Source organism: Podarcis filfolensis (assembly GCF_964270895.1).
Source record: "Podarcis filfolensis genome assembly, chromosome: 17".
Classification (NCBI taxonomy): Eukaryota; Metazoa; Chordata; class Lepidosauria; order Squamata; family Lacertidae; genus Podarcis; species Podarcis filfolensis.
Window position 1 is genome coordinate 26,656,495 of NC_139621.1, and position 19,100 is coordinate 26,675,594.

The 19,100-nt window shown below is 45.5% G+C and overlaps 1 protein-coding gene across 4 annotated transcripts in view; it reads left to right on the forward strand.

The window, feature by feature from the left end:
- The window catches only part of PLPPR1 (phospholipid phosphatase related 1), a 158,727-nt gene that overhangs the window by 37,847 nt on the left and 101,780 nt on the right, over positions 1–19,100 (forward strand). For 2 of the 4 annotated variants that reach the window (XR_014543026.1, XM_083593898.1), the window contains exon 1: positions 11,516–12,161. The exons of 1 other annotated variant lie outside the window; for it this stretch is intronic. The gene's annotated coding sequence lies outside the window, so the exon portion shown is untranslated. Of the gene's footprint in view, positions 1–11,515; positions 12,162–12,591; positions 12,706–19,100 lie in introns of those variants that run through there. One more of the 4 variants, XM_083593899.1, reaches the window with a different exon arrangement.

Below are 19,100 nucleotides of genomic sequence, written 5' to 3' on the forward strand. Positions count from 1 at the left end.
AAAAGACTGCCTCAGCTTCCTTCCATCTCTGGGCTGTTTGAATTTGAGCTAATCTGTCCCAGACAATAGTACAATCTGAAAGCCTTGCAAGGACTTCATTCACTTGCCAGGAGAGAGAGGGCCCCCAGCCACAATGTCCCTGACTAGCGGCTTTGCTGAAGCCTGTTCACGAAAAAGTTTCCAGCGTTCTTTGTAGGAGGCCCTGGCAGGTTTAAAGCTGGCTTGTGTAGCCAAACCCTTAAAAGCACACCAGAGCCTTTAGTCAAAGACTTTGGTATATGTATCTGTAGCATGCGCCTTCTGACTGTTGTCACAGAGAGATGTGCCCCGTTGTGCCGGCTTGGTGTCAAGTTGAGCTGCTCTTTTCGTGAGAGCCTTTGCAGAAGTCAGCACAGAATTTAGCAACGCCTGTCAAGGGAAGTCTCTTCCCTCCCTATAATCCTTTTCCTTTCAAGGGTATATTACTCAGACACTTGCACGTCCAGAAAATGCTGAACAGTCAAGAATATAGGTTGATCTGATGAAAACCAGCTAGAGGAGATAGCAATTGAAATCCCATTACTACTTTACTGCTCTCCTGCACAGAAGCCTCATCCTAGCCCCTAGCCTATGATTGGCACTGGTTTCAGATTTATTCTCCCGTGCTACATTTATGCAACTCGGCTTCCCATATTTTGTCTCACCCTTCCTTGGGCAAGTGCTACAGTGCTTCATCCACTAGTGGTTGGTGGAGTGGGGTGGGGCAGGAGAGGGCTGTGCTGCTAACCTTGCTTCTCTATGCTGAGGTTGCTGCTGGTTACCAAAAGGGAGAGGGGTGAGGTGTCAGGGAGGTTGGAGTCGTGGAGGCGCAGTGGTGGAGCCAATCCAATGCTCCCAGTGCAACACTTACTCTGTTCTTGCTCCCTACTGCCTCTATCTCTTGATAATAACAGGATGACTCAGAAATACAAAAGCAAACAAATAAATACAGTAGATAGGGGGTATTAAGTTTTGCTCAGAGTAGGCCCAATTAAATTAACGGATGTGGCTAATTTAATTTCAGTGAGTCTACTCTGAATAAAAATTAGTTGACTACTACCAATATTCTTCACATGGGTAGCACAATAATTCTGACATGCGTGAGAATCCTACCAGTGTCATCTGCACAGGAATCCAATCATGTGAGAGCTGACTCTTAAGCATGCAGTTTAGCACATTAAATGCTAATAAAGCGTCGATATTAGAACAGGCAGGCAAATGAAAAAACACATTCCAGAACTGATACGGAGCCCCAGAATCTGCATGTTTTGCAAAGCCCCAGCACATCCCGGCAACCGAGCAGACAGAATAATAGAAGCTGTGAGATAGGCAGGGAGCGCAAACATACATCAAGGGGATGACATGTGCACACAAGCAGACAGACCCATAACTCCATTATATGAATGTCACAGCTCACTGAGTGTCAGTTCCAAAAAGCATTTGGGCATCAGCCATGGCCAGCTGCCTTTTTCATCTCCTTTCAGAAATGTGGACCAAATGACCCTCCTTCCAGCATTGGGTCCTGGTATTGACCTTGTGTCTTGGTCCGACAGGTCCTTTGTGCGCTTTCCCCCGTAAACAAAAGTAAATGTTGGCCTCCCCTTGCCCTCTGTTTACTTCTTCGACTCTGCCTTCTTCTTTTGTGCATTTTTGCGTGCTCACAAGCAGGTGACTTTTCCTCCCAGGTGTATAGTTATGCATCTGCTCTAACATGTCTTCTGACAGCTGGTCTTTTCCATCTGAGTGGCAGCCCAGAGGAAGTGCTGGGGAGGTGGGGGCACGTTGAGCAGACACAGAGCTTTTTATCATATTCCTGTTCAATCCCCGACATTGGCTTGACTTCCTGTGATGCATTGCTCAAGCCTACCTCTAACGAGACACTGTGCCAGTGAATGATGTCCGCATAGAGGCTGTTCCATGCATCCCTTTGAAAAATGTGGCAACCTGGGTGGCTTTTCCACATCAGACACGGGGAGGTGGGCTGCTTGCTGGACTGTTCAGATGGCGGAACATAAGGCTGTCATAAGGCTGTCTCCATCTGCATCAGCGGTACATCACCCAATCTGCCACTGATGCATGGAAAGACCAGACAGACAGACAGAGTGAAAGGACCATGAGTCTCCATGTATGTTCAACTGGAAAGAGAACAAGGAACTAATCCCTTTCTGGCCACTGACTGACTCCGTTTGAGAAGTCCACCCATCACCCTTTCCATTTGTGCAGACACTGCTTTCCAACCTAATTTACAGTCTACTGATCTGAGCAGTAATGGCGGCCTTCTGTAAACAACCACAAACAATATCCACATACAGGCCCAACAGGGACTAGAATTATTTTCCACCCATTGCCGATAAGGGATCAGATTGATAAGGTAACACATTCAGGTGTTGGTGGATTCAGAAAATAACATGTGTTAAGACCAGTTTGTTGCCACTAAGTAGGGCTGCTGGGGGATTTAAATAATGCAAGATGTGTTGTTGAAATGAGAGGGGGTCCATTCTCTTGTCATTCTGGGGAAAGCACTCTAAGAACACACCTGAGGGCTGAAAAGTCCAATGATTTTGTAGGAATAGGCCCCAAATCCCAAGGGCTTCCAGTTTGTCACCATTTGCTGCCACAGCGCTTAATCTAGCAATCGGGAAAGTGGAAAGATTGACATGCTTGTCAACATACAGAAAGGCATTTCTCCTAAAAACCAATCTCCAGAGATTGTTCTCTACATAGGTATTGCTGGTGATGAATTATGGGTAATGTCTCCCCAAGATTGTGGAAAGCAAGAAGGAGTTAATCTCAGGAGTAAATATGTAGGACTTGTGCAAGCCTTAGCTCTGGTGGACATGTTACTGACAGACAAGGTAATTCATAGTATGCACTATTGATTTTTTTAAAAAATAGATACACCTCCACTGATTTTGTAGAGTTACTTTTAATTTGTAAACATTTGCTCTCTGGCAAACAAAAAAACAAAAAAAAACCCTGTAAAAGTCATGTACAAAATGGCAAATGAAAACACACACAAAAACAATCAATTTGCAACAAGTTTAAAATCAATAATAATAAAAAACTGATGTGAATCCTATAAAGTATGCATCTAAAGTATTTATATTAGTTTCCTGTTGATAATATTGACAAGATGTACAAAACTCAAATTTGCTGTAATTAGATAATTAACTTTTATTCCATTCCTGATACCCTCAGGAGAGAGAATTTCAGCGACTTTAATCATTCTGCTGCTCTTGCTCTTAGCGAGTAAAAATAAGAAAGATCTATTCATTGCTAACAAATATTGATTAACACACTGGAATAATTTCACGGATTAGTCCTCCCTCCCCTCCCAAAATGCCAGAGAATACTGCATCTGTAAGGATAACGACTTGAGCATACAGGAAGAACGGTGTGAGAATTTAGGGGGAGGTTTGCATAATGCAGTTGTTACTAACTTTTCCCCTCCCCCAAAGAACACTTGAAAACTGCTGTGGGTCTCAGCAGAACTACTTAATAAAAAAATTGTTTCATCTACAGATCAAGGCACATAGATGACTCATATTTTGTAAACCATAGTGTTGCCTTTCTTATGCAACGTTGCCTTCATGAAGTGAAGTGTTGGGCATTGCATTTGTCAGCTTTAGCCTCAGGTCAGGTTCAGCAAAGTTACTTTTAAGCAGTAAAAAGAAAAATTCTGTTATGAAAATGGTTGGCTCTAGACCAGAGACTTTTTTTAACTTGTTAGATAATCTGGCCCTGCACAAAAACAAGTCCCCCTCTTGTGAATCCTATGCTTTGAGATCCCCAAAGTGGCCCCGGATTCTCATCCATTGTTGTATGTGTTCTTGCCTGTGACCTAGTCTTTGATGCAACGGATGCTGACAGTGTACCAACATTTATCCAATGAAAATAGGGACGTCCTGCCATACCCTCCAACATTTCTCTGATGAAACTAGGGATGTCCTAAGGAAAAGCAGGACATTCCAGGATCAAATCAGAAACCGGGATGGCTTATGTAAATCTGGGGCTGTCCCTGGAAAAGAGGGACACTTGGGGGGGCTGCCTTCATACCCCTCCTAGTATCTACCTGGGTGCCCCACCATTTGAGTATTAAAGCCAGGGCCAGATTTAGGTTTGATGAAGCCCTAAGCTACTGAAGGTAATGGGGCCCTTTCTATGTCCAGCTGTCCTTTGTCAACAACAAATTGTCGCTGTTTTTTGTGCTGAATATATGCTATATGCATAACACAATATGTATTTTATCAAAATAATTGTTGAACTGAAATACAATTAGGAAGAAATATATTAATAGTGAAAAAAATTGGGGGGCCAAGAGAGTGGGGCCCTAAGCTATAGCTTGTTTAGCTTATACGTAAATCCGGCACTGATTAGAGCTCATCCACACTTTCTTCTGCCCCACAGCTTTCCCCTGGGGTAAACCTAGTGGAGCAAATGGCAATTCAGATCTTCTCCAGACTGACGTTTGCTCTGATTTAGCACTAAAGAGCGGGTTTTCCCTGGGAAAAACCACTCGGACCTATGCTTTCTAGGCTCGGGACAAGCAAAAGTGTGGGCGAGCCCTTGGTCTTGCTGCAATTACGTGGGGAAATGGTAGAAACACCTAAAACCAACTTCCATGACCGCTGCAAACAACAAAACAGTAACTGCTCCTGTAAGTCACGTCATAAAGCTTTGAATCACGGTCCAGCAGGGAACTGTTTCAAGAGAGTATACTGCACATCAGAGAGCATATTTATGTGATTGGCCATTACAGCTTGTAAAGCATAAATCATCAAGGCCTTTGCTAATTATTAATCCTCCATCGTTTTGGTACTTGAAGAAACATGAGGCTAAAATACACACACGTACACACAAAAGGCAATTAATCCAGTGTGCTGCTCGTTATAACAAGCTGTGATCTCCAGAAACACATACCCTTCAACATTTCTCTGATGAAAATAGGGATGTCCTATTCAATCATAATAATTTTCCTATACATACCCTGCCCATCTGACTGGGTTGCCCCAGCCACTCTGGGCAGCTTGGCTTTCAACTCATATAAAAACATAATAGATAAAAACAGCAGGATAGTGCGCACCCTGGAAATGATCTCTTTCAGCTTCTGCCTTCTGGAAGAAGGTACAGGGTTATAAAGACTAGGACTAGCCGCCTGAGAAACAGTTTCTATCCAAATGCGATTTTGGTTTTAAACGCAGTGTAAGGTAGTCTTTATGTGAGTATATTGTATTCAATTATGGGGTATCAGAGTTTTTAGGGGCTAACCAGGTTGGGATAGCAGGCTTGTGGGTTTTTGAATGTCTAATGTAGATCTTTTCAATTTTGTTGTTCTGTATGGGACAATGACAATAAAGATTATCGTATCATATCGTATAATAAAACATTAGACATTGAAAAACTTCCCTGTACAGGGCTGCCTTCAGATGTCTTCTAAAGGTTGTAGAGTTACTTATCTCCTTGACTCAGAGGTCACATAACTCCATACCCTCCAACGTTTCTCCAATGAAAATAGGGACATCCTAAGGAAATGCAGGAGTCTGGGACCAAATCAGAAACTGGAACAGCTTCTGTACGTAAACCTGAGATTGTCCCTGGAAAATAGGGACACTTGGAGGTCTGAAAAAACACAATCTGGCAGGCAGAGTTTCTTTTTTAATGTGTGTATGTTAGAGAAAGGTTAACAGGAAGCTCCTTTGCAAAATATTACCACCCGCAAAGGTAACCATTCTGAGAGTTAATCCTATGTTTAAAGAAGGAGCATTTCATATTTACTTATTGGGTTCCTTAGAACACAAAGACTAGCTTGTCTAGAGAGGCTCCCCTTCTACCCTGCTTGTGTTTGTGATGTGGAACCCCTTTCTTTTATGTCTCTTTCTTTTTCTGCTTCTCGTTCTGTCTCCGTTTTCCCATCTCCACATTTTCCCCTCCCCCAGTTTAAAAAAATATTCTTCCTAGTAAAACTTTTTCTGGGGCTGGCTGGCCTACTTTAGGCTAAAAATAGCCCTTGCCGTTTCTGTTTCTTCATGCGAACGACACAAGGCCACCCACACTTCAAGAAGAAAAGTCTGCTCCCTCGCTGGGTTTCCTTGAAACGGCAAGCAAGCAGTCTCATCCAGACCTTTGGGACCGAGACATGAGATCCATCTTCCTTATCCTTCCACTTTGCTTCTGCTGCATGAGATTTTTTATTTTTTTTAAATCCTCTTTAGAAAATAAAGACGGTGGCTAATAAATAGAGGAGTGAGGTGTATAAGGAAACCGAAAATAGAAACCACATGGACTCAAACGTGGCAGGGGGAAAGGAGAGGGGATTTCAAAAAATACTGTCACAGACCAAAGCCCAAAAATCTGTTCTTACAGTAGCCTGTAAGCATATCCTCCAAGTGTCCCGATTTTCCAGGGACAATCCCGGAATTACAAAAGCCATCTCGGCTTCTGATTTGATCCCAGAATGTCCCTATTTCCCCTGGCAGTGCTACCTGCTGAGCGCAGGGAGAAGGATGAGCCGGCGCTTGACCCAAGCGACGGTGGCTGCAACAGCTGTGAGGGGGCATCTCATTGCCTCTAAATGGCCGCCGCTGCCAACCTTCTCCCATGGGCAGTTTGTAGCAGCTGCTGGAGAGCAGGAGGAGAGGCCACCACAGACAAGGCCCTGCTGCATGTGACACACAGGCTCGTGAGGAGCAGAGTGGAGTGCAAGGAGTCTTTTTTAAAAAATAAAAAAATGCTTTGTGTGTCCCTGTGTAATCTTGCCCCATTCTAATGTTTATTTATTTATTGGTGTGTGTTTTTCTTTTTGTAAATCTGCCAAAGAATAAAATAAAATAGGGATTAAAGGGTTTTCTCAGGAAATGGTGGTGTAGTGGTATAAATAGTAAAATTATTATTATTATTACATAGGATATCTCTGTTTTCATCAGAGAAAATAAGGTATGGTGGCACTCGTCCTTCTGATAGGAAATGTTTTGCGGTGGTGCAGGAATGACAAAAGGCCGTTTCTAGAACTGAGGTACTCCAACCAAGGAGTAGAAGAAGAGGGAATAGTATTGCAGACAAAGAATGTCCCCTGCCCTCATAAGAGCCTTCCATTTGTTTGTTTCTCTGAATGGATGTGGATGGAGAGCCCGGCTTGAGCAAGAGCATTCAGTGCCTGATATCGACAACGAAGCCTTTTTGCAAGCAATTCACTTGTTAACAAATAGTGAGCTTGTGTGTGGGTTGTAGGCAGATTTGAGCCTGACAAGATAATGCACACAAAGTGGTAATGCTCTAACCTGTAAATTATTTGTGAGAGAAATGGTAAGTGTAGGGCCAGATCCTGACCCTTTTGGATCAGTGCAAGCTCCTTAACGACAAATCAAGCAAAAAAAGGGGGGGTGGGGGTGTTGAAAGAAGAAAGGAACTCTACACTCGTTCAAACAAATGCATGTATAAAACAGAAACATTATAGCAAAGGCAACGTGGGGAGTTGTTAATACTGAGGCCCTGTTTGTAGTTTACATTTAATGCAGGGGTGCCCAAACTTTTTTCAAAGAGGGCCAGAGATTTGATGAAGTGAACATGCGTGAGGGCCGACCAAAGTTGTTGAGCTTGTTTTACAATTTTACCCCACCCCAAAGTTGCTGAGCTTTTTTGAGGATTTTACCCCAGGACATATACTGCCACCGGAGCCAGATTAAATCAATTAGGCCCCCCGAAACAGACTTTGGACATGCCTGATTTAATGCATTATCACACACCTTTAAGGAGTCATTGCTTCCTCCAAAGCATCCTGGGTACTGTAGTTTGTCAAGGGTGCTGAGAGCTGTTAGGAGACCCCTGTTCCCCTGACAGAACTGCAGTTCCCAGAATTCCCTGGGAAGAGGGCTTGACTATTAAACCACTCTTGAGAATCGTAATTCCATAAGGGAACAGGTGTCTCCTAACATCTCTCAGCACAGTTTGCAGGATCCTTTGGGCGAAGTCGTGACTAAAGCCATGGCTGCTTTAGATGTATAGTGCAGTCAGACCATCGGTTCACCCGGCTCAGTGTTATGTCTAAGTGTCAGCAGTTCTCCCAGGTTTCAGACAGGTTCCCCCCCCCCCATCCCTTACTGCAATTGCTGGGGATTAAACCTGGGACCCCTTTTGCATGCAAAGCATGTCAGGGACTGGCTGGGTAACCTGTTTTCCTTGCCAACTCTCTGACACATGGGTTCTACCGATGAGCTAAAACCCGTCTTTGATATACTGCACCAAAGACCAGACTTGAATTAATATCAACAGCGATACGGCTGTTATTTATGTAACGCATTTACATTCCAAATGCTTCACGTACTCAGGAGCTTGCAGAGTTTGTGACCACCAAGCTGAACTCAACCCATCAGCATGTCTGGCAAGCCACCAGAGGCTTGATAAATTTCCTGGTTTTGCTGCCTGAACTCGAATCGAGTGTCTGAATGCGCTCCATATAAGGCCTGGCTTGGAGCGCACAAACAAGCCAGATGGTTCTAAGAGGGCGATGCAGCTCAGACTTTTTGCACACATCTGCTTAACCTTTGCCCTGGGGTACTCAGTGCTTGACAAAAGATAATGGGGCACCCAAGGCGTACCTTGGATCCTGAACACCTTGTTACTCAGACGTTTTGGCTCCCGAACGCCGCAAACCCAGAAGTGACTGTTATAGTTTGCGAATGTTCTTTTGGAACCCGAACATCCGACGGGGCTTCTGTGGCTTCCGATTGGCTGCAGGATCTTCCTGCAGCCAATCCGAAGCTGCGCTTTGGTTTCTGAACGTTTTGGAAGCTGAATGGATTCTGTCTGACTTCAAAGGTACGACTGTAGCATATAATATGTTCCATTCATATCTACTGATCTAACGAAGGCCATCTTCTGTTTCATTTGCTCTGGGACAGGGGTCACCAACCTTTTGGGACTGAGGGGCGAATCTGGAATTTTGAGGAAGTGACATGGGTACCAGCGACAAATTGGCTGCCCTGTGGTTGTGGCACAAAAAACCAGAACAAATCAAGGAGTTGTCCCCTGCTATTCTGGCCCAGCCACTGCTCAAGGAGACAAGGGATACACATCTCAGATCCACCCAGAGTTGCGTGTTCAGTATTGTGAGACCAGTTTCACGGAACTCCCTTCTAGCTGAGGTCCAACAGCTCTGCCCCCTCTGCTCTACCCACTGAACCACCAGCACCACTGCTGGATCCCCCTTTTTATTATTATTCCAGCAGCATTTAAACTGGATTCTGTTTTGATAGTTTTAACTGATTTTTGCATTGAGCTCCTTGTGCACGGCTTAAAGGCCATTATAATTTAGCGTTACATAAAATTGTCGACATAAAATAAACAAATGGCACTAATGCATCAAATACCCCACTACCAAAGACAACAAATTCAGATGAAAATGAAAGAGTAGCAAGCAGTGCACATAATAAGCAGCAATTGTAGCTGTGCAGTGTTCCTGTGTGGAATTATTAAAAGATTAGATGCAGCATACAGGCAGTGAAATACAGAGCACACGTGAATTATAATTATTTGGGCTGGTTTACATATATATCACTTAGCTGTCTTCTTGTGGTGACTTGCATGCTGGTGTGAACCATGAAATACCCTAAACCACAGAGAGAACATTCACAGCATCTCCCAGCACCTTGAATAGAATGCTTTGCATCCAGCAAGTGATTCCTCTGCACTGATGTAATCAGGTGATGTGCTTGCATGTCTGAACCAGCTGTTAAAAAGAGGATTTTTTATTATTTATTTTTATTTACTAATTGAATAAGGCACATCCAGTAACCCTACAGACCCTGATATTGCCCTATGAGGGAATAATTTTTCACAGGCACCAGGTTTTGAATGTAAAGGCCAGCAACTTTGGTGACGCTCACACCCATAGGAACCAGAGTGCATAACTGGAGAGCTAGATGAGCAGATTTCCCCCATTCTGTTCCGCTATTGTTTGCAGTGCCCCACCTCCTGCTCTGCCTGCCTGCCAATTTCACTCGGAGAAAGTGAAGATCAGTTTTGGAGTGGGCATATGTGCCATTTGAGGCAGCATCCCTTTCCCCGGTTCAGGGCACGGGGAGCCTCGAACTGCTGTTTCAGCAATGATGCAACTCTGTCCAAGATCTTATATAGGAACTGGAGGCTCTCAGATGGACGCTGATCCAGGAGGGTGCTTGCATGCATTTCCTCCTCCTCCTCCTGAGTAGGGCAGCTTCATGGGCAGCTAGCTGGGCAATTCATAGACACCCCTGAAGATCATGCCTGGTTCACCATCTTCTGCTCCTCTGGCTCTGGGGGCAACAAGTCTTTTATTAGGACTTTTACTGTATTGGACTGGAGGATGTGTGATCTTTGTCGTGTATTTTGCTGTTTCTATGGCTTATAAACTGCCTTGTGTCCAGAAAGGCGATGTGCAAAATAAATGTGAAATGAAATGAAACAAACAGGGTGAAGAGCAAGGCAGGAACCTAGGCATCTGATACAGAGACCTCTGGTACTAAGCATGAGTACCTTGGGTTACAGACGCTTCAGGTTACAGACTCCACTAACCCAGAAATAGTACCTTGGGTTAAGAACTTTGCTTCAGGATGAGAACAGAAATCGTGTGACGGCAGTGGGAGGCCCCATTAGCTAAAGTGGTACCTCAGGTTAAGAACGGTTTCAGGTTAAGAACGGACCTCCAGAACGAATTAAGTTCTTTACCCGAGGTACCACTGTATCTGAATCAGATGATTCCTCAGGGTCACCAGCTATGCAGAAATGTGTGTGTGTGTGTTGCTGTTCCTTCTTGGAGCAAATTAAAAAATGCTTTTGCAACAACTTCAGGCAGGGAGGAACCTCCAGAGAGAAATCCAAATGGAGAAAAATGTGTAAATATCCTTTGCAAGAATTCTACCCAAGCTTGTGCCACTGTGGGTGCTGCGTGGGGGGGGGGGTTAAAGAACCTTTTGTGGAAAAGGTTAAAGACCCCTTTGTGAAAGCAACTAAAGGGAAAGAGGGGCAAACCTATGCTGTCATGCTTCACGATGAGAGACTACAAAGCTCCGTGCCAGCCACGATAATGTGGCGTTTCCGTGCAGCACAGGTTAGCGGTCCAAGAAACAAGTGCTCACACAAAGCTCCATAATTCACTCTCCCCACGTGCCTTTCCCTGGAGAATCCCGAGCTGCGCAATTGCCCAACCTACTTTCCTCCAAAGCGAATTGATGCATTGTACGCGCCTCTGGTTTGGCCTTAAAATCGGACCCAGAAGGGAGCAACTGGAAGCAACCTTTTTTAATCGCCACTGAAGGGTTGACTGTCATCTCCTCCCCTTTAAATATATATACATATATGCCTTCTATAGAAAGACATGCTATAGCCGGAACCGGAATCTTACGCTAAGTCGTGCCGTGCGCTTAGAAACACCTCTCTCCCTCCTGATCTCTCTTTGAATAAAGCCAAGGCAAGCGGGGATTTCAGTTCCCCGGAAAGGGTCGCGCGCATCCTTACCAAATGGGGGTGGGAAGTCCTGGAAGCAGGTGAGAAGGGGAGAGCGCATCGCTTGGCACAAAAGGAAGCGGGGGAGGGAGAGAGAAAGAAAAGCGCTAGAGGTAACTCCCCAGCGCACAAGGCGATGCTAAGGAGTGAGCGAGAGCCAGGCGTGGAGGAACCCAGACGAGACCCCTCAGCCTGGGCGCACGACGCCACGCCCCCTTCCCCTATAGGGCCGCGTCTCCCCTGCTTCCAGGACACAGGAGGTGGGAAGCGCAACGGAGCTGCGACGCACGCCCGAGCGGGCGCTTAGGGTCCCCCGGCTGCGCCTGCGCGATCCCCCTTCTCCTCCCCCTCAGCCGCACAGCCGATCTCCTCCTCCCACCCTCCCCATCAAGCCCCTTTCCTTCCCTCGCTAGCTATTTCTCCTCCTGCGAAACAAATAGAGGATCCAAGACCTGGTGGACGGAATACTAGCGGCGTCCTCAATCCAAAGAACTCGGCTCTCTCTCGCGCGCGCACACGCGCGCGTCAAGATAATATATATCCGCACACCCCGAGATCATAATGCATTGGATGGAGAGGGTGTCTCCGGGCGGCAGCTTGCGTGGATCTTGCTACTCCTAGCTCGGATAGCGGTGCCACGGAGAGGCGGACGGAGGGAGAACGAGGTGAGGCAGAGGACGGGGCTTGGATCGTGGGGAGAGGGGGTTTTCTCCGGGAACCTTGGGTATCGGCTGCGGAATGAGAGAGAAGGAGGTGGTGGCTTATGGTGGCAGATCGCTAGGAAGGAGGCATGGAAACGTAAGGAGGGCTTTTCGGCGCAGGAGCTGGCTCCGTGTGTGTGTGCATGTGTGAGTGTGTTTGGTGGGCATTTTTTTCCTTCTCCAGTCCCACTAGGAAAGTTTTTCCCCCCGAGTTTAGGAATCCAGAAAGGAGGGCGACACAAAGAGCACTTGTTGGTGTCTGCAAAGCATGTATAGGATATTTTTAAATATATATATATATATATATCAAATTGATTTCCCCTCCCTCTAGAGTAGTAGGAGGGCACCGCGTGGGATTGTGTAGGTGGGCGTGCGCAGCACTCGGGGCGCATGGAGGCGTTTGCCATGCTCGGGAGTGTGGTTGTGGGTCTGTCGTGATGCGGTTCACAATACGTGCGCGCCCCGTGGCTTTGCAGCGAGGGCCGCACATGATCACATCCCAGCGAAGGTGACTTTCTCTCTCTCTCTCTCTCTCTCTCTCTCTCTCTCTCTCTCTTTCTCTGTCTACCTGACTGCTTATGGGGCTCGCTTGTGTGATTTCTTTGTTGCGCAGAGTTGGCCTCCCCACATTGAGATGGGAGATGAAATACACTTGCTGCGAAAAGATTGCTTCAAGATGGAATGAGATTTCAATGAGAAACAGTCGAAAAGTGTGCTTAGAATGGATACATGGGGGGCGGAAGAAATCTGCATATTAGTAAAGTTTTGGTTTTTGCTGCAGATCTGTTCCAGGAGTTGGATATGTCTCTATGATGGCATTCTGCTAAGTCCAGTTGTGGAAATCTGTCCTTGGAAGTGTGTGTGTGTGTGTCCCCCTTTCCTTGACATTAGGCTGCTTGGAAGGTTCTCTCACACACAGCCTGCAAATAGAGGTTCAGTTTATGTGTTAAGCTGCTGTGGAGAGGCTCCGCCCTGTGGTATCAGCAGATGAAAAGTGGTCCATGCCGGGTCCTCCCTGTGAAAAGAAAGGTTTGCGGTCCTTGCTCTTTTGGTTCCTCATTAGTTGGGCATGACAGTCAGCCAAAGTGGAGTTCATGGCATCAATGGACACTGGGAAAGGCAGCACTGTGGATTTGTGTCATTTTTTGGTGTTTTCTAGGATCAAACCAGCTGATTTCCTAGGGATTTTTTTTTAAAAGAACAGTGCATCCATTACCTTCTGATGAATACCAGCAGGAAAACTGTGTGGTGAAAAATTTTAACTCTATGTTCGCATGGAGAATTTCTTTAAGAAAACAAGCTGTGGTGGCCCAAGTGCCAGGGCATCATTCATATAATGACAGCTGTCTCCAACCATGCTAGCTTCAGAGTCGTGTGGCCTCTGCCCTGGAATCTCTTGCTCCTCTGGTTACAGTTTCCTAGCTATAAAAGAACAGACTTGGAGACTGAAGCTTGGTTCAGAGCCAGTGTGCTGCAATGGTTAGAGCAGGGGTCAGCAAGGTTTACCTTGCCTGGGCCGGTTCACTCCAGCGGAGATCCCTCCATGGGCTGGATTGCATTTCCAACATCTGTGTCTGCGCATACACAGTTTCCGGTGCCACGAAAGCGAGTCCCCGCACTGTGCCAGTTTAGCGCAGTGCACAAGGACTCACCAAGCAGGTGGCTCGTGGGTCAGTTAAATGACCCCCATGGGCCGCTTGTGGCCCATGGGCCGCTTGTGGCCCATGGGCCTTAGGTTGCCGACCCCTGGGCTAAGACCTGGGAAACCAGGGTTAGAATCCTCACTCAGCCATGAAGCTCAATGGGTGACCTTGCACCAGTCACAATTCTCAGCCTAACCTAAGTTGTTGTGTGAATAAATTGTGGAGTGGAGAACCATGAACACTACCTTGAACTGCTTTCAGAAAAAGGTGGTATATACGTAAACGTAATAAATAATAATAACCAGGTTGACCCAGTGAGGTGCCCTTCAGATGTTGTAGACCAGCTCCCATCAGCGCTAGCCAGCATGACCAGTGGTCACAGACGATGGGAATTGTAGTTTCTAGCATCTGGAGGGTGCCAAGACAAATATTTTGCTTTGGAAGTTGCTGCTGAATACTGGCTGAATTCAAGACCTGTACTCACATAATCTAATAGCAAACTTGGGTGTGTCACAGAATTTGACAGAAAGCCGATCCTGGCTGTCTTGGGCACATCTCATATAAGTGTTTGCAAACACAAGTTTGACCTCTCTTACTGTTCACACATTTGAGGTTAAACACCTTAGGAAGTACAGTCGTACCTTGGTTGACAAACGCCTTGCGACTCTAACGTTTTGGCTCCCAAACGCCACAAACCTGGAAGTGAGTGGTCGGGTTTGCAAACGTTCTTTGGAACCCAAACGTCCAATGCAGCTTCTGATTGGCTGCAGGAGCTTCCTGCAACCAATTGAAAGCTGTGTCTTGGTTTTCGAATGTTTTGGAAGTCGAACGGACTTCTGGAATGGATTCCGTTCGACTTCTGAGGTACAACCGTATGTCCAGTGAAGGGAAAGAAAGAAAGAAAAAAGTGAGATGTGAATCAGCTCCTGGATTTGGTTACCACAGGATAATCCAAGCAACACTGGAGGAAACTACAGTGGTACCTCCGGTTGTGTAAGGGATCCATTCCGGAGGTACGGTTGGATCCTGAGGTTTCTGCAACCTGAGGACCGCTTCTGTGCATGCATGCGTGACGAAACCCAGTAAAATACTTCTGGGTTTGCTGCGTGCACATCCAAATTTTACGTAACCTGGGGTTACATAAATGGAGGTACGACAGTACAAAATACCAAGGGTGGCTATTTCCCCAGCTGTGGAGTAAATACTCATGTTGTTTCAGACTAAAATAGTTGTGTTGGTGTATTCTTTATACTCCTTTATTAGTACTTTATTAGTAGTTGTTATTACTATGCTTATATCCCACCTTTCCTCTGAGGACCATGGTGTACATGGTTCTCCTCTCCGATTTATTCTCACAACAACCCCATGAGGTAGTTTAGGCTGAGATACAGTGACTGGCCAAAAGGTCACCCAGTGAGCTTTGTGTTTGAGTGGAGGTTTGAACCCTGGCCTGCCAGGTCCTAGCCCAACACTCTAATGCCAAAGGGTGTGGAATTGAACAATTTCTTCCTCAGCATTGTGGATCATTGGGAGGGTCAGCTGAGAGCAAAATGGGAGTACTTCAGTTGTAGTGGTGGCATTGTGGATGGTATAGAAGTAAAACCGCAAGTACAGCGGTACCTCAGGTTAAGTACTTAATTCGTTCCAGAGGTCGATACTTAACCTGAAACTGTTCTTAACCTGAAGCACTACTTTAGCTAATGGGGCCTCCCGCCGCTGCCACGCCGCTGGAGCACAATTTCTGTTCTCATCCTGAAGCAAAGTTCTTAACCTGAGGTACTATTTCTGGGTTAGCGGAGTCTGGGTTAGCGGAGGTACAGTGGTACCTCAGTTTACAAACTTAATCCGTTCCGGAAGTCTGTTCTTAAACCGAAACTGTTCTTCAACTGAGGCTTTCCCTAATGAGGCCTCCTGCTGGTGCCCTTCCACCGTTTGGCTTCCATTCTTAGACTGAGGTAAAGTTCACAAACCGGGACACTACTTCCAGTTTTGCAGAGTTCTTAAACCGAATAGTTGTAAACAGGGCTGTTCTTAAACCGAGGTACCACTATACAGTGGTACCTCGGATTACATACGCTTCAGGTTACATACTGAGGTAGACTAGGCTCCACTAATGGGGGGGGGGCATCACTCCCACAAACAGAAATACACATTTATCTAAAAGGCATCACAGCATCAATATGAGCAATAGGGCAGAGTCCTGTCACTTGGAAAACTTGGTTAGAGCTTTGGAAAGGCTCATATTTTCTTAAGAGATGTGTTTGTCTTCCTTGTTTCGAGGGAGCTGATGTAAAACAATTTGATGTGTCTCTTTGCAGGCAATAAACATGACCTATTTTCTCAGCAACAGAGTCTCACTGCAAGAAGGAGGAAGGGAAAAATACCGTACTCTCTCCTTCCTTGGGCCCATTCATTTCTCAGAACAAATGAGCAGGAATCAGAAATGAAAGTAGCGCAGACTTTCAGCCCTGCCTGCAATCTCGGAATAAAAGTGCTGGGTCTAATTGTGGGACTGTTCAGTCCCTCAGCCTCTAATATGCCAAAACGGGCAAACACCATAGGACAGGGGTAGGCAAACTAAGGCCCGGGGGCCTACCAATCACCTTCTCAATCCGGACCGCGGATGGTCCGGGAATCAGCATGTTTTTACATGAGTAGAATGTGTCCTTCTATTTAAAATGCATCTCTGGGTTATTTGTGGGGAATAGGAATTCATTCATATATTTTTTTCCAAATACAGTCATCCCTTGAGTTGAATGTGCTTCGGGTTGAGCGTGTTTGAGTTGCGCTCCGTGGCAACCCTGAAGTAACGGAGTGCGTTACTTCCGGGTTTCGCCGCTCTCGTATGCACAGACACTCAAAATGACGTCACACGCATGCGCGGAAGCGGCGACCCACGCACGCACAGATGCGCCGTCACGTCTTACATTCCGTTCGGGATTTGAATGGGGCTCCAGAACGGATCCCGTTCGCATCCCAAGGTACCACTGTATAATCCGGCCCACCACATGGTCTAAGGGATGGTGGACCGGCCCATGGCTGAAAAAGGTTGCTGACCCCTGCCATAGGACAACACTGCAGGGTTTTTGAATACCACTGGCCTTCAGTATTCCGTGTAATAATTTTTACCAGTCACAATCCCTTTCACCTTGCAGTATGGGGACAATGAACTGAATTTGCATTGGAATTTGCTTTAGCAGGGTCAAATGTTTCACACTGAATAAGACCTGAGTTACAAAGAGCAGGAAGTATTCTCTTTCAGGTTAACCTTTGCTGTTTTGTGGAGGTGGGGTTGGGGATACCCAACTGGTGCTCAGTTCCATTACATTCAAGTCTTGGAGTTCTCCATTGATTTCTCTAAGCAGCTTTCCTCCCATCCTTGGGGACATCTAAAAATGGCTTCTCAGTATGAACCAGGAAATCCCATATCCGCATCGAGAAATGGTGTTCTCTGTCTCATTTTTATGTCTTTTCCCTTCTACCTTTCCATCCATTGCATTCTAGTCACACCTTCCCTGCTCAGTCTCTGCATTCCATGCCACAGAGATCTTATCAGACTTTCTGGAGGTCTCCCTCTTACGAATCCTTTTTGTAAAAAAGATCCCTAAAACCTTGGGGTTCGTCTCAAGTCTGGTGCTACCTTTCCTCTTGAGTGTGGGTTCTACTGGCTTGACTACGCAATGACAGGCACTCTTCCTGAAGCTCAGAAACAGAATACAGTGGTACCTTGGTTTACGAACTTAATCCGTTCCGGAAGTCTGTTCTTAAACCAAATCGTTCTTAAACCAAAGCGTGCTTTCCCATAGCAGCGGAGGACTCAATTTACAAATGGAACACACTCAACAGGAAGCGGAATGTGTTCTGCTTCCAAGGCAAAGTTCACAAACCAAAACACCTACTTCCGGGTTTGCAGCGTTCTTAATCCAAGTTGTTCATAAACTAAGCTATTCTTAAACCAAGGTACCACTGTATGTAACGTGAACAGCCTGTAACACAAAGGTGTCTGTGTTCTAGTAGTGAACCTCTGGGGACTGGAAGTATTTCAGGATTCTGCATTTACTGTTCTCTAAACCAGTAGTTACTGAGCACCATTTGGCAAGAGAATACAAATAGATTTTTATGTTTTATTTTATTTAATATGAAACCTCCCATTATCGATCCCATTTCTTAATCTGGCAATTCCAAACTCTCGTCTAGCCAAGCATAATGCTGCTGTGAAATAAGAGGGAGTTGTCAGCACGATAGGGGAAACCTTCAGAATTGTGGAGTGGCTGGAAATCTTGAAGATATAAGCACCTAACAGGGATCGTGAGTACAAGTGGGAACTGCAACATAATGTTGCATTGTGAAATGCGGTGTAGAGACCATCTTGGCTGAGAGTCCTAGAAGACCTGCTCCTTGCCTTCCAGGCCTTTTCCCACCTGGCTATAAAAGCTGAGGCTGCTAAACAGACTCTTAGGCTGGGGAACTGTTTAGGGGTGTTTGTTGGGGAGGGGCATTGTTGCTGTTAGTTATATTACTTTTTTTTGTATCTTTATTTTAGATGTTACCATGATTTATGTGGACATTGTTTCCATTTGGTTGTGCACTTTTGATGTTTTATTTATCAATTATGACTACTTTTGCTATCTTTGCAATTGTGTAGCTTTTTTCATGTCGCAAGCTGCGTTGAGCATCTTTTTAACTATGGAAAGGCTACCGACAAATTAAATTATGTATGTATGTACATGTATGTATGTATGTTCAGGATTCCAGCTAACCAGCCATTGCCTTTTCCATGCCATTTTTAGCCCCTTCTTTCTTTCTTTCTTTCTTTCTTTCCTTCCTTCCTTCCTTCCTTCCTTCCTTCCTTCCTTCCTTCTGATTTAATGCTCCATTAATGAATCCAGTGCACATTTTGTTGTGCTACTTTTTGTGCAGGGGTTTTGCTTTGTGGTTATCGACTGCGCAGCTCTATAATATTGTTGCACACGTCAATCACCTGTAAAACAGAGAATCCTCTCTTTGCTTTAAATTGGACAGGGGAAAAAACCCCAGCCGTGCTATCTTGGAAGTTTGGCTTCCTAGACTCCCAGCTGCCTTGCCCTGTCTGACCTGAGAATCATAGGAGACTCCCTAGCAGAATATGATAAAACTTCAGAAGGATTATTGGGCATTGAATTTTCTTCCTTCACTAATAGGTTCTTTACCATTTCCCCAAGAGCCAGCTGCCATAAGACTGATGGTATGGCTTTTTCCTCTTCTTTAAATAATTTTTAAA